Source organism: Phyllopteryx taeniolatus, chromosome 4, assembly GCF_024500385.1.
Source record: "Phyllopteryx taeniolatus isolate TA_2022b chromosome 4, UOR_Ptae_1.2, whole genome shotgun sequence".
Lineage (NCBI taxonomy): Eukaryota > Metazoa > Chordata > Actinopteri > Syngnathiformes > Syngnathidae > Phyllopteryx > Phyllopteryx taeniolatus.
In genome coordinates this window covers 20425224-20440233 of record NC_084505.1, presented here as the reverse complement: position 1 = coordinate 20440233, position 15010 = coordinate 20425224, and the positions used below count along the sequence as shown (strand labels likewise).

The following is a 15010-nucleotide window of genomic DNA, read 5'->3' as shown; positions in this document are numbered from 1 at the left end:
AATAGGAAAGCAAAAATATATTAATGGTTTTGTAATATTTAGTACCTATACTTCATAAGTATGCCTCACAGTTCTGAGGACCAGGGTTCAATCCCCGGTCCTGCCTGTGTGGAGTTTGCATGCTCTCCCCTTGCCTGCATGGGTTTTTGCCCGGCACTCCGTTTTCCTCCCACATTCCAAAAAAATGCATTAATTGGAGACTCTAAATTGCCGTAGGTGTGAGTGCGAATGTTTGTTTGTAGGGTTAGGTGAGGGGAACTGAACCTTCCCTCTCCCAGTATAGGGGAAATAATTCCCCTTCCGGGATCGGGGGGGAGATGCACGGTCCATCTCCCGTCTCCATTTCCCCATTCCTGGCGGCGTGCCGGCTGGCCCCGCCGGTCATAGTGGAACACTCTCCACCAGTCATCTTTGTTTTAATTTTCTTTTTTGTATTTCAAATGAATTGTATAGAGTCGCCTTTGTTATTTATGTAATAATTTTCATCTTAGATGTGCTATTTATTAACAGTTATGAATTTGAAATATCTCTAATTATAACCACAAAAAATCCCTCCCAAAAAACAATTTTTGTCGACCAAACGGTGTGCCTCGACAACGTTTCGGCTCTAAGGAGCCTTCCTCAGGTCTTGGCACACTGAATTAAAGAAATGCACTTTTACAAAGAAGTGATGTTAACTGTCCAAACTCTCAAACCAAACTGAGTCAGTGCAAACGTCCTCCCCTTTTATACCCGGTGTTTTTTGTAAAATAAGATCTTTTAAAAGAATATGTGCAAAGTAAAACCCACTTTAAATTAACCCCATAATTGCCATTCCTTCTGCATAATTGCTATCCTGACTGTATAATCTCTAATGTAATTGAACCTATGCATCCCATGTATTGATATTTTCACTTTATAACTCGTTTTAATAGCATTTTAATAATTGTGTAGTTTTTTTAGATTTTTATGCTGTTTTATACTTTTTAATGTAATTTTACAATTGTTTTGCTTTTTTGGGTCTTTTTAACTTTTTGTGATGTAGTTGTAATAACCTTTGTTCCCCCTAGGGTTACAGTTGGAAATAGGGATAGGAATGAAGTGGTTAGGGTTTGAAGTGGTTAGGGTTTAAGATTAGGGGTTGGAAATGGGGATAGGATAGGACTAGAGTTAGATAGGGTTAGGGTTAGGGTTAGGGTTAGGTTAGGGTTAGGGTTAGGGTTAGTTAGTAGGGTTAGGTTTGGGGAACTGAGTTAGGGTTAGGGTTAGGGTTAGTTAGGGTTAGGGTTAGGGTTAGGGCGAGCGATAAGATCTCTCCTCCCGTTATGTTGGGAGGAGGTAATGCACAGTCCATCCCCCAGTGTTCTCGGGTTAGGGTTAGGGTTAGGGTTAGGGTTAGGTGAGGGGAACCGAACCCTCCCTCTCCCAGTATAGGGGAAATAATTCCCCTTCCGGGATCGGGGGGGAGATGCACGGTCCATCCCCCTACGCCATCTCCCGTCTCCATTTCCCCATTCCTGGCGGCGTGCCTGCTGGCCACGCCGGTCATAGTGGACCACTTTCCACTCTCCACCAGTCATCTTAGTTCAAATTTTCTTTTTTGTATTTTCAATTGAGTTTTATAGAGTCGCCTTTGTTATTTATGTAATAATTTATGTTTTGGACGTGCTATTTATTAACAGTTATGAATTTGTAATATATCTCTAATTATAACAACAAAAAACAAAAAAAGAGAAAATCCCCAAAAAAAACAACTTTTGTCGACCAAACGGTGTGCCTTGACAACGTTTCGGCTCTAAGGAGCCTTCCTCAGGTCCTGGCACACTGAATTTAATAAATGCACTGTAAAAATAAGTGATGTTGACTGTTCAAACTCCCAAACCAAACTGAGCTAGTGAAAACGCCCTCCCCTTTTATACCCGTTGTTTTTTGGTCCTATTTTAAAAAAGATCTTTTAAAAGAATATGTGCAAAGTAAAACCCACTTTAAATTAACCCCATAATTGCCAATCCTTCTGCATAATTGCCATCTTGCAATTGAACCTTTGTCCATGTATTGATATTTTAACCTTATAACTCGTTTAATAACATTTTAATAATTGTATAGTTTTTTTGGCTTTTTATGCTGTTTTATATTTTTTAATGTATTTTACCAATTGTTTTGCTTTTTTGGGTCTTTTTAACTTTTTGTGATGTAATTGTAATAAACTTTGTTCCCCCTAGGGTTAAAGTTGGAAATAGGGATAGGAATGAAGTGGTTAGGGTTTGAAGTGGTTAGGGTTTAAGATTAGGGGTTGGAAATGGGGATAGGATAGGACTAGAGTTAGATAGGGATGTGAGTGGTTAAGATTAGGAGTTAGGTTTGGATAAGGAGATATAATAGAGTTATGAATTAAAAATTAAGAATTAAAAGGGAGTGGTTAAGATTAGGGTTAGGGTAGGATAAGGGGATAGAAGGTTAGGATTAGGGGATAGTGTTGGTTAAAGTTGGAAATGGGGATAGGGATAGGAATGAAGTGGTTAGGGTTTGAAGTGGTTAGGGTTTGAAGTGGTTGGGGTTTAAGATTAGGGGTTGGAAATGGGGATAGGATAGGACTAGAGTTAGATAGGGATGTGAGTGGTTAAGATTAGGAGTTAGGTTTGGATAAGGAGATATAATAGAGTTAAGAATTAAAAATTAAGAATTAAAAGGGAGTGGTTAAGATTAGGGTTAGGGTAGGATAAGGGGATAGAATGTTAAGATTAGGGGATAGTGTTGGATAAGGGGATAGAATAGAAAGATAGGAAATGGTTGGGAATTGGGGATAGGAAGATGGAAGTGGTTAGGGTTAGGGTTGGAAATGGGGATAGGATAGGACTAGGGTTCGGGTTAGACAGGGAAGGGGGTGTGGGTTATGAATGGATAAAATTTAGCCAGATAAGAGAGAGGAGGGGTTTGTTTGATTAGGGTGGCATTTAGGGTAGGGTATCCGGACCGTATTCCCTAATGGTGCGCGACATTCAACCCCCCTGGCACTTTAGACCCCAATCTGAATATCCATCGCCGTTCCATGGTCTTTCTCTCTCTCTCTGTCCACAGGATATTCCTTTGTAATCCCGCTACCCTCAACGCTCCCAATCCATGGATCAAGAAATGCTGAACCAGTGGTGTGTGTAAATCTTTCTTGTGGTTCACATTATATCTGTGTTGTGTGATGCGGGTCATCAATGTGTTGGAAGTTTCCCCGACATACTGCAGTCCACACTTCTTGCACAATATGAGATAGACACAGTTGGTTGATTTGGGACTAAATCCTTGTTCAATTTTAATGATTGTTTTATCCACTGCATTCCTGACGAATTTGAGTTTAATAAAATATTTGCTCAATGGTTGTGGTTTTTTAATTTTCAACGACGGTAACCTTGCCCGAATAAGTAAGTCCTTTAAATTTTTGTTCCGCCGATATGCCGATATGATTCTAAAATTTGGCCCTCCTGCAGCACATCCCAATTTTCCCTCAAAATCTGCTTTTATTTTTTTGTGTAATAAATTCCCAACTGTGAAGTATGAGGTGATCAAGGGGAGAATGTCCTCCTTTGTTTCTTCTCTTCTCTCCAAAAATGTCCTTAGGCAACGTCTGAGAAATGACCTCCCATATCCTCTTTTCCGTAAAACCTTAAACAAAATCGTCACCGCCTCGTGAAAGTTTTGCCTTTTTGTGCATATCCGAGCAAAGCGCAAAATCTGTGACTTCACGATTCCCCGAAACATATGCGTTGGATGAAAGCTGGTTTTATGAACCAATGCATGCGTGTCAGTAATTTTGAAGTGCACTTTTATATCCAATTTATAATTTTGTTGAAATTTTGTCCCTTTGAAGACGGTGGTATCCAAAAAGTCAATCGATTGGCGGTTGACCTCCGTCTTGAGCTGTATCGAATTGTTGTGTGCATTCAAAGTATCCACAAATTGGTGAAATTCTTCCTCCGAATATGTCCAAATTCCAAATATGTCGTCCAGGTAACGGATGTAGCGGTCTGGTTTTTTATCACACTTTGTAAAAACCTCTTCTTCCCATATAGCCATAAAAATGTTTGCATACGCTGGGGCGAATTTCTTCCCCATAGCTGTCCCTTTAATTTGTAGATAATAATTTTCATTAAAGATAAAATCATTTCTCGTCAGATTTATTTCTAGCAACTGTAGTAATTCCACATCCGGTCGTTTTGGATCCGGATATCTTTGTAAGATCTTCCTCACACTCTCCATTCCCGCCTGGATCGGAATGTTGGTGTACAGGCTCTCTACGTCCATTGTGAAGAAGAAGAAGTCCGTTTTTGTCCTAATCTTTTTGACCATGTCTACGAATTGGTACGTATCTCGCACATACGACGGGTGTCTTGTGGACAGCGGGGTGAGATAGAAATCCAGAAACTCTGCTGTGGCATACGTGTCACTGCCGCAATCTGAGACGATCGGTCTGCCTGGAGGGACTTCATAAGGTACAGTCCATGTGGTAGGATCCTTATGTATTTTTGGCAAAATATAAAACCGACGTTCCCTCGGTTCCGATTCCCCTATTAAATAGCGTGATTGTTTCCCATTGATGAATTTCTTCTTTTTTAATTCCCGAACAATTTGAGCCACTTTTGGCATTGTTTCCCAAAATATGGGTTTGTCCAATTTTTTATAATAGTTTTTATCGTCTAATTGTCTCTGTGCTTCCATGATATACTGGTCCCGTCCGAGCACGACCATTGCCGACCCCTTGTCGGCCGGCTTAATCACAATGTGTTTGGCATAAATTAAATCCCGCAGCGCCTTCACCTCTTCCGGTGCTAAATTGTATTTCTCTTTTTTCGGAATGAAATGTTTTTTAATTGTTACCAGATCCTCTTCAATCACCTGCTGGACTTGTGGCGGCATATCCGTCGTAGCCGGTGTCCAGATGGAAGGGGCGACAAAAGGCGGCCGTTCCCTCCTATGTGAATTTCTGAAATAAAAAGCCAATTTTAATCTGCGATGGTAATTTTGTATGTCAAATTGGAATTGTGTTTTCTGATCACGTTCGATATCTATAGATGGTATAAATGATAAGCCTCTGCTGAGTAACCGATGCTGTGGTTCCGTTAGAAGGAAATTTTTGGCTAGGACGACCACATCTTGTGCGACGAAGGACTTGGGTCTCTCGCCCCCCTCTTTGTGTAGCCTTAGAGGGCGATGGAGTTTAAAAAGCGGATCCAATGGTCCAGCATAGCCGCCGCGGTTTCCCGGGTCCAATGGACCTCATCGTCCTCCACCTCGAACAGACCCTCCGGCAAGAGTGGAATGTGACCCATATTCCTCTCAATATGGTCATTGAGGGTCTGTAGATTTTCTTTCTCATCCGCTGGGAGAGCGGCTGAGAAATTAATGAGCGGCACCCAAATTTCCGCATATGGAAACTTTTTCTTCGAGGCCCTAATTGCTCCTTGTACCGTTTTAATCGTTGTCTCTTTGGATTTATTGCATCGGCTATTGATGCCAAACGACAGAACAATTTTTTCCACAATCAATTCCGGTGATGCCTCTGTCTTTTCCATCAGCGTTTGCCCATGGCGGAAATGACCCCCCGGATAGGCGTCAATCTGCAAGTTTGCATTAAAAAAATCGGGAATCTTGGTCAGATTCGAGTCCCCGATAATAAGCCATTTCTTTTTAACTGTGAGATTCCAGTCCATCAAGCGTCTCTGGGTATGGCGATGTGCGGTCACCGAGAAACGTTGGGGTTCCGGCTCTACGAACCGGTCCGAGGAGTCCTGGAAGATCTCACCGTCTTCCGCCTCCCTATGCACTTGGACCTGGTCCGGGCCCAGGGTCAAATTTGTCTCCCCCTCCTGGTCTGACATGGACCCATCAAAGAGGTGATCGAACCCCAACGGAATCGGTGTACGCACTACCCTACCTACAGGAGAGGAGGTGCGCGCCTGTGATTCCAGGACTACCCTGTTCTCTGGGTCCTCAATTTGAGGTAACCCCAGTTCCTCCTCTATATTGTCTTCAGTGAGGACCACTCCCCGGGTACGCCTGGACAACCGCGGTGTCTCCAGCTCTTCCTCCGTTGGAGGAGGCTGTACAGGCACTACCGTTGTCCTAAGCCCCCCACTGGGCCTGGTCCCCTGTCTTTTGACTTGTCTCTGCTCCCGCGGGTCCTCCGCGGTGGGCAAAACCTGGTCCCGGGTATCCATCGTCTGACTCGCTTGAGGCAGACGAGGGGCCCGGGCCGGCTGCACCACCGGCAGGAGTTGTCGCGGAGCAGGCGCCCTATCCGCGTCTCTGGAGTCCGCTCTTTCTACAATGATTGCTTCCGCATGATCAATAACCTCCTGTGTAATATGGCTGAATCTCCTCCTAGCCCAACGGACTGCCACCTCGTAGGCTACCTTCCAATCTGGCGTGAGGAGGGCTGTGAGATCATCCAATAGTTCCCCCAACACTTCTTCATAGTGTTCTGCCAGAATTTGACACGTCGTGTGGCCCCAGTTTTTTGCGTTGGCCACCACGTACTGTAATGTATTTGCCCTTGGTAAGGCTGGTCTTATCATGGATGACAAGACTTCAACCATCCTAGCTATCATCCTAGGCTCCGGTTTGTCCCCACTCCGATCAACATTATTTAAGTGGTGAACCACCTTGATGACAGCAAGAAATTTCTGTGCCAACTTCCTGAATTCAGGAGTGGCCGCTTGTCGCTTAACGTTGGTGTCCCCAACTGACGGCATGAACCCCTGTCTCGTCGGGGCTGGTCGGCCCTGGCGTACCACTGCCGCATATGAGCGGTAAGGGGGATAATTTTGACGGGGTGGGCGTGGGGGAGGCACTGGCTGGGTAGGTGAGGGGAACCGAACCCTCCCTCTCCCAGTATAGGGGAAATAATTCCCCTTCCGGGATCGGGGGGGAGATGCACGGTCCATCCCCCTACGCCATCTCCCGTCTCCATTTCCCCATTCCTGGCGGCGTGCCTGCTGGCCACGCCGGTCATAGTGGACCACTTTCCACTCTCCACCAGTCATCTTAGTTCAAATTTTCTTTTTTGTATTTTCAATTGAGTTTTATAGAGTCGCCTTTGTTATTTATGTAATAATTTATGTTTTGGACGTGCTATTTATTAACAGTTATGAATTTGTAATATATCTCTAATTATAACAACAAAAAACAAAAAAAGAGAAAATCCCCAAAAAAAACAACTTTTGTCGACCAAACGGTGTGCCTTGACAACGTTTCGGCTCTAAGGAGCCTTCCTCAGGTCCTGGCACACTGAATTTAATAAATGCACTGTAAAAATAAGTGATGTTGACTGTTCAAACTCCCAAACCAAACTGAGCTAGTGAAAACGCCCTCCCCTTTTATACCCGTTGTTTTTTGGTCCTATTTTAAAAAAGATCTTTTAAAAGAATATGTGCAAAGTAAAACCCACTTTAAATTAACCCCATAATTGCCAATCCTTCTGCATAATTGCCATCTTGCAATTGAACCTTTGTCCATGTATTGATATTTTAACCTTATAACTCGTTTAATAACATTTTAATAATTGTATAGTTTTTTTGGCTTTTTATGCTGTTTTATATTTTTTAATGTATTTTACCAATTGTTTTGCTTTTTTGGGTCTTTTTAACTTTTTGTGATGTAATTGTAATAAACTTTGTTCCCCCTAGGGTTAAAGTTGGAAATAGGGATAGGAATGAAGTGGTTAGGGTTTGAAGTGGTTAGGGTTTAAGATTAGGGGTTGGAAATGGGGATAGGATAGGACTAGAGTTAGATAGGGATGTGAGTGGTTAAGATTAGGAGTTAGGTTTGGATAAGGAGATATAATAGAGTTATGAATTAAAAATTAAGAATTAAAAGGGAGTGGTTAAGATTAGGGTTAGGGTAGGATAAGGGGATAGAAGGTTAGGATTAGGGGATAGTGTTGGTTAAAGTTGGAAATGGGGATAGGGATAGGAATGAAGTGGTTAGGGTTTGAAGTGGTTAGGGTTTGAAGTGGTTGGGGTTTAAGATTAGGGGTTGGAAATGGGGATAGGATAGGACTAGAGTTAGATAGGGATGTGAGTGGTTAAGATTAGGAGTTAGGTTTGGATAAGGAGATATAATAGAGTTAAGAATTAAAAATTAAGAATTAAAAGGGAGTGGTTAAGATTAGGGTTAGGGTAGGATAAGGGGATAGAATGTTAAGATTAGGGGATAGTGTTGGATAAGGGGATAGAATAGAAAGATAGGAAATGGTTGGGAATTGGGGATAGGAAGATGGAAGTGGTTAGGGTTAGGGTTGGAAATGGGGATAGGATAGGACTAGGGTTCGGGTTAGACAGGGAAGGGGGTGTGGGTTATGAATGGATAAAATTTAGCCAGATAAGAGAGAGGAGGGGTTTGTTTGATTAGGGTGGCATTTAGGGTAGGGTATCCGGACCGTATTCCCTAATGGTGCGCGACATTCAACCCCCCTGGCACTTTAGACCCCAATCTGAATATCCATCGCCGTTCCATGGTCTTTCTCTCTCTCTCTGTCCACAGGATATTCCTTTGTAATCCCGCTACCCTCAACGCTCCCAATCCATGGATCAAGAAATGCTGAACCAGTGGTGTGTGTAAATCTTTCTTGTGGTTCACATTATATCTGTGTTGTGTGATGCGGGTCATCAATGTGTTGGAAGTTTCCCCGACATACTGCAGTCCACACTTCTTGCACAATATGAGATAGACACAGTTGGTTGATTTGGGACTAAATCCTTGTTCAATTTTAATGATTGTTTTATCCACTGCATTCCTGACGAATTTGAGTTTAATAAAATATTTGCTCAATGGTTGTGGTTTTTTAATTTTCAACGACGGTAACCTTGCCCGAATAAGTAAGTCCTTTAAATTTTTGTTCCGCCGATATGCCGATATGATTCTAAAATTTGGCCCTCCTGCAGCACATCCCAATTTTCCCTCAAAATCTGCTTTTATTTTTTTGTGTAATAAATTCCCAACTGTGAAGTATGAGGTGATCAAGGGGAGAATGTCCTCCTTTGTTTCTTCTCTTCTCTCCAAAAATGTCCTTAGGCAACGTCTGAGAAATGACCTCCCATATCCTCTTTTCCGTAAAACCTTAAACAAAATCGTCACCGCCTCGTGAAAGTTTTGCCTTTTTGTGCATATCCGAGCAAAGCGCAAAATCTGTGACTTCACGATTCCCCGAAACATATGCGTTGGATGAAAGCTGGTTTTATGAACCAATGCATGCGTGTCAGTAATTTTGAAGTGCACTTTTATATCCAATTTATAATTTTGTTGAAATTTTGTCCCTTTGAAGACGGTGGTATCCAAAAAGTCAATCGATTGGCGGTTGACCTCCGTCTTGAGCTGTATCGAATTGTTGTGTGCATTCAAAGTATCCACAAATTGGTGAAATTCTTCCTCCGAATATGTCCAAATTCCAAATATGTCGTCCAGGTAACGGATGTAGCGGTCTGGTTTTTTATCACACTTTGTAAAAACCTCTTCTTCCCATATAGCCATAAAAATGTTTGCATACGCTGGGGCGAATTTCTTCCCCATAGCTGTCCCTTTAATTTGTAGATAATAATTTTCATTAAAGATAAAATCATTTCTCGTCAGATTTATTTCTAGCAACTGTAGTAATTCCACATCCGGTCGTTTTGGATCCGGATATCTTTGTAAGATCTTCCTCACACTCTCCATTCCCGCCTGGATCGGAATGTTGGTGTACAGGCTCTCTACGTCCATTGTGAAGAAGAAGAAGTCCGTTTTTGTCCTAATCTTTTTGACCATGTCTACGAATTGGTACGTATCTCGCACATACGACGGGTGTCTTGTGGACAGCGGGGTGAGATAGAAATCCAGAAACTCTGCTGTGGCATACGTGTCACTGCCGCAATCTGAGACGATCGGTCTGCCTGGAGGGACTTCATAAGGTACAGTCCATGTGGTAGGATCCTTATGTATTTTTGGCAAAATATAAAACCGACGTTCCCTCGGTTCCGATTCCCCTATTAAATAGCGTGATTGTTTCCCATTGATGAATTTCTTCTTTTTTAATTCCCGAACAATTTGAGCCACTTTTGGCATTGTTTCCCAAAATATGGGTTTGTCCAATTTTTTATAATAGTTTTTATCGTCTAATTGTCTCTGTGCTTCCATGATATACTGGTCCCGTCCGAGCACGACCATTGCCGACCCCTTGTCGGCCGGCTTAATCACAATGTGTTTGGCATAAATTAAATCCCGCAGCGCCTTCACCTCTTCCGGTGCTAAATTGTATTTCTCTTTTTTCGGAATGAAATGTTTTTTAATTGTTACCAGATCCTCTTCAATCACCTGCTGGACTTGTGGCGGCATATCCGTCGTAGCCGGTGTCCAGATGGAAGGGGCGACAAAAGGCGGCCGTTCCCTCCTATGTGAATTTCTGAAATAAAAAGCCAATTTTAATCTGCGATGGTAATTTTGTATGTCAAATTGGAATTGTGTTTTCTGATCACGTTCGATATCTATAGATGGTATAAATGATAAGCCTCTGCTGAGTAACCGATGCTGTGGTTCCGTTAGAAGGAAATTTTTGGCTAGGACGACCACATCTTGTGCGACGAAGGACTTGGGTCTCTCGCCCCCCTCTTTGTGTAGCCTTAGAGGGCGATGGAGTTTAAAAAGCGGATCCAATGGTCCAGCATAGCCGCCGCGGTTTCCCGGGTCCAATGGACCTCATCGTCCTCCACCTCGAACAGACCCTCCGGCAAGAGTGGAATGTGACCCATATTCCTCTCAATATGGTCATTGAGGGTCTGTAGATTTTCTTTCTCATCCGCTGGGAGAGCGGCTGAGAAATTAATGAGCGGCACCCAAATTTCCGCATATGGAAACTTTTTCTTCGAGGCCCTAATTGCTCCTTGTACCGTTTTAATCGTTGTCTCTTTGGATTTATTGCATCGGCTATTGATGCCAAACGACAGAACAATTTTTTCCACAATCAATTCCGGTGATGCCTCTGTCTTTTCCATCAGCGTTTGCCCATGGCGGAAATGACCCCCCGGATAGGCGTCAATCTGCAAGTTTGCATTAAAAAAATCGGGAATCTTGGTCAGATTCGAGTCCCCGATAATAAGCCATTTCTTTTTAACTGTGAGATTCCAGTCCATCAAGCGTCTCTGGGTATGGCGATGTGCGGTCACCGAGAAACGTTGGGGTTCCGGCTCTACGAACCGGTCCGAGGAGTCCTGGAAGATCTCACCGTCTTCCGCCTCCCTATGCACTTGGACCTGGTCCGGGCCCAGGGTCAAATTTGTCTCCCCCTCCTGGTCTGACATGGACCCATCAAAGAGGTGATCGAACCCCAACGGAATCGGTGTACGCACTACCCTACCTACAGGAGAGGAGGTGCGCGCCTGTGATTCCAGGACTACCCTGTTCTCTGGGTCCTCAATTTGAGGTAACCCCAGTTCCTCCTCTATATTGTCTTCAGTGAGGACCACTCCCCGGGTACGCCTGGACAACCGCGGTGTCTCCAGCTCTTCCTCCGTTGGAGGAGGCTGTACAGGCACTACCGTTGTCCTAAGCCCCCCACTGGGCCTGGTCCCCTGTCTTTTGACTTGTCTCTGCTCCCGCGGGTCCTCCGCGGTGGGCAAAACCTGGTCCCGGGTATCCATCGTCTGACTCGCTTGAGGCAGACGAGGGGCCCGGGCCGGCTGCACCACCGGCAGGAGTTGTCGCGGAGCAGGCGCCCTATCCGCGTCTCTGGAGTCCGCTCTTTCTACAATGATTGCTTCCGCATGATCAATAACCTCCTGTGTAATATGGCTGAATCTCCTCCTAGCCCAACGGACTGCCACCTCGTAGGCTACCTTCCAATCTGGCGTGAGGAGGGCTGTGAGATCATCCAATAGTTCCCCCAACACTTCTTCATAGTGTTCTGCCAGAATTTGACACGTCGTGTGGCCCCAGTTTTTTGCGTTGGCCACCACGTACTGTAATGTATTTGCCCTTGGTAAGGCTGGTCTTATCATGGATGACAAGACTTCAACCATCCTAGCTATCATCCTAGGCTCCGGTTTGTCCCCACTCCGATCAACATTATTTAAGTGGTGAACCACCTTGATGACAGCAAGAAATTTCTGTGCCAACTTCCTGAATTCAGGAGTGGCCGCTTGTCGCTTAACGTTGGTGTCCCCAACTGACGGCATGAACCCCTGTCTCGTCGGGGCTGGTCGGCCCTGGCGTACCACTGCCGCATATGAGCGGTAAGGGGGATAATTTTGACGGGGTGGGCGTGGGGGAGGCACTGGCTGGGTAGGTGAGGGGAACCGAACCCTCCCTCTCCCAGTATAGGGGAAATAATTCCCCTTCCGGGATCGGGGGGGAGATGCACGGTCCATCCCCCTACGCCATCTCCCGTCTCCATTTCCCCATTCCTGGCGGCGTGCCTGCTGGCCACGCCGGTCATAGTGGACCACTTTCCACTCTCCACCAGTCATCTTAGTTCAAATTTTCTTTTTTGTATTTTCAATTGAGTTTTATAGAGTCGCCTTTGTTATTTATGTAATAATTTATGTTTTGGACGTGCTATTTATTAACAGTTATGAATTTGTAATATATCTCTAATTATAACAACAAAAAACAAAAAAAGAGAAAATCCCCAAAAAAAACAACTTTTGTCGACCAAACGGTGTGCCTTGACAACGTTTCGGCTCTAAGGAGCCTTCCTCAGGTCCTGGCACACTGAATTTAATAAATGCACTGTAAAAATAAGTGATGTTGACTGTTCAAACTCCCAAACCAAACTGAGCTAGTGAAAACGCCCTCCCCTTTTATACCCGTTGTTTTTTGGTCCTATTTTAAAAAAGATCTTTTAAAAGAATATGTGCAAAGTAAAACCCACTTTAAATTAACCCCATAATTGCCAATCCTTCTGCATAATTGCCATCTTGCAATTGAACCTTTGTCCATGTATTGATATTTTAACCTTATAACTCGTTTAATAACATTTTAATAATTGTATAGTTTTTTTGGCTTTTTATGCTGTTTTATATTTTTTAATGTATTTTACCAATTGTTTTGCTTTTTTGGGTCTTTTTAACTTTTTGTGATGTAATTGTAATAAACTTTGTTCCCCCTAGGGTTAAAGTTGGAAATAGGGATAGGAATGAAGTGGTTAGGGTTTGAAGTGGTTAGGGTTTAAGATTAGGGGTTGGAAATGGGGATAGGATAGGACTAGAGTTAGATAGGGATGTGAGTGGTTAAGATTAGGAGTTAGGTTTGGATAAGGAGATATAATAGAGTTATGAATTAAAAATTAAGAATTAAAAGGGAGTGGTTAAGATTAGGGTTAGGGTAGGATAAGGGGATAGAAGGTTAGGATTAGGGGATAGTGTTGGTTAAAGTTGGAAATGGGGATAGGGATAGGAATGAAGTGGTTAGGGTTTGAAGTGGTTAGGGTTTGAAGTGGTTAGGGTTTAAGATTAGGGGTTGGAAATGGGGATAGGATAGGGCTAGAGTTAGATAGGGATGTGAGTGGTTAAGATTAGGAGTTAGGTTTGGATAAGGAGATATAATAGAGTTAAGAATTAAAAATTAAGAATTAAAAGGGAGTGGTTAAGATTAGGGTTAGGGTAGGATAAGTGGATAGAATGTTAAGATAAGGGGATAGTGTTGGATAAGGGGGTGAAATAGAAAGATAGGAAATGGTTGGGAATTGGGGACAGGAAGATGGAAGTGGTTAGGGTTAGGGTTGGAAATGGGGATAGGATAGGACTAGGGTTCGGGTTAGACAGGTAAGGGGGTGTGGGTTATGAATGGATAGAATTTAGTCAGATAAGAGAGAGGAGGGGTTTGTAGGATTAGGGTGGCCTTTAGGGTAGGGTATCCGAACCGTATTCCCTAATGGTGCGCTACATTCAATCCCCCTGGCACTTTAGACCCCAATCGGAATATCCATCGCCGTTCCATGGTCTTTCTCTCTCTCTCTGTCCACAGGATATTCCTTTGTAATCCCGCTACCCTCAACGCTCCCAATCCATGGATCAAGAAATGCTGAACCAGTGGTGTGTGTAAATCTTTCTTGTGGTTCACATTATATCTGTGTTGTGTGATGCGGGTCATCAATGTGTTGGAAGTTTCCCCGACATACTGCAGTCCACACTTCTTGCACAATATGAGATAGACACAGTTGGTTGATTTGGGACTAAATCCTTGTTCAATTTTAATGATTGTTTTATCCACTGCATTCCTGACGAATTTGAGTTTAATAAAATATTTGCTCAATGGTTGTGGTTTTTTAATTTTCAACGACGGTAACCTTGCCCGAATAAGTAAGTCCTTTAAATTTTTGTTCCGCCGATATGCCGATATGATTCTAAAATTTGGCCCTCCTGCAGCACATCCCAATTTTCCCTCAAAATCTGCTTTTATTTTTTTGTGTAATAAATTCCCAACTGTGAAGTATGAGGTGATCAAGGGGAGAATGTCCTCCTTTGTTTCTTCTCTTCTCTCCAAAAATGTCCTTAGGCAACGTCTGAGAAATGACCTCCCATATCCTCTTTTCCGTAAAACCTTAAACAAAATCGTCACCGCCTCGTGAAAGTTTTGCCTTTTTGTGCATATCCGAGCAAAGCGCAAAATCTGTGACTTCACGATTCCCCGAAACATATGCGTTGGATGAAAGCTGGTTTTATGAACCAATGCATGCGTGTCAGTAATTTTGAAGTGCACTTTTATATCCAATTTATAATTTTGTTGAAATTTTGTCCCTTTGAAGACGGTGGTATCCAAAAAGTCAATCGATTGGCGGTTGACCTCCGTCTTGAGCTGTATCGAATTGTTGTGTGCATTCAAAGTATCCACAAATTGGTGAAATTCTTCCTCCGAATATGTCCAAATTCCAAATATGTCGTCCAGGTAACGGATGTAGCGGTCTGGTTTTTTATCACACTTTGTAAAAACCTCTTCTTCCCATATAGCCATAAAAATGTTTGCATACGCTGGGGCGAATTTCTTCCCCATAGCTGTCCCTTTAATTTGTAGATAA

General features: G+C 43.3%; 1 long non-coding RNA gene across 1 annotated transcript; it reads left to right on the top strand.

Annotated features, from left to right (window-relative positions):
- Positions 1 to 1162: 1162 nt before the first annotated feature.
- LOC133476695 (uncharacterized) lies at positions 1163 to 8798 on the top strand. Its single transcript, XR_009788119.1, has 2 exons — positions 1163 to 3125; positions 8509 to 8798. It is a non-coding gene; the product is annotated as an uncharacterized LOC133476695 (long non-coding RNA).
- The last annotated feature ends 6212 nt before the right edge of the window (positions 8799 to 15010 follow it).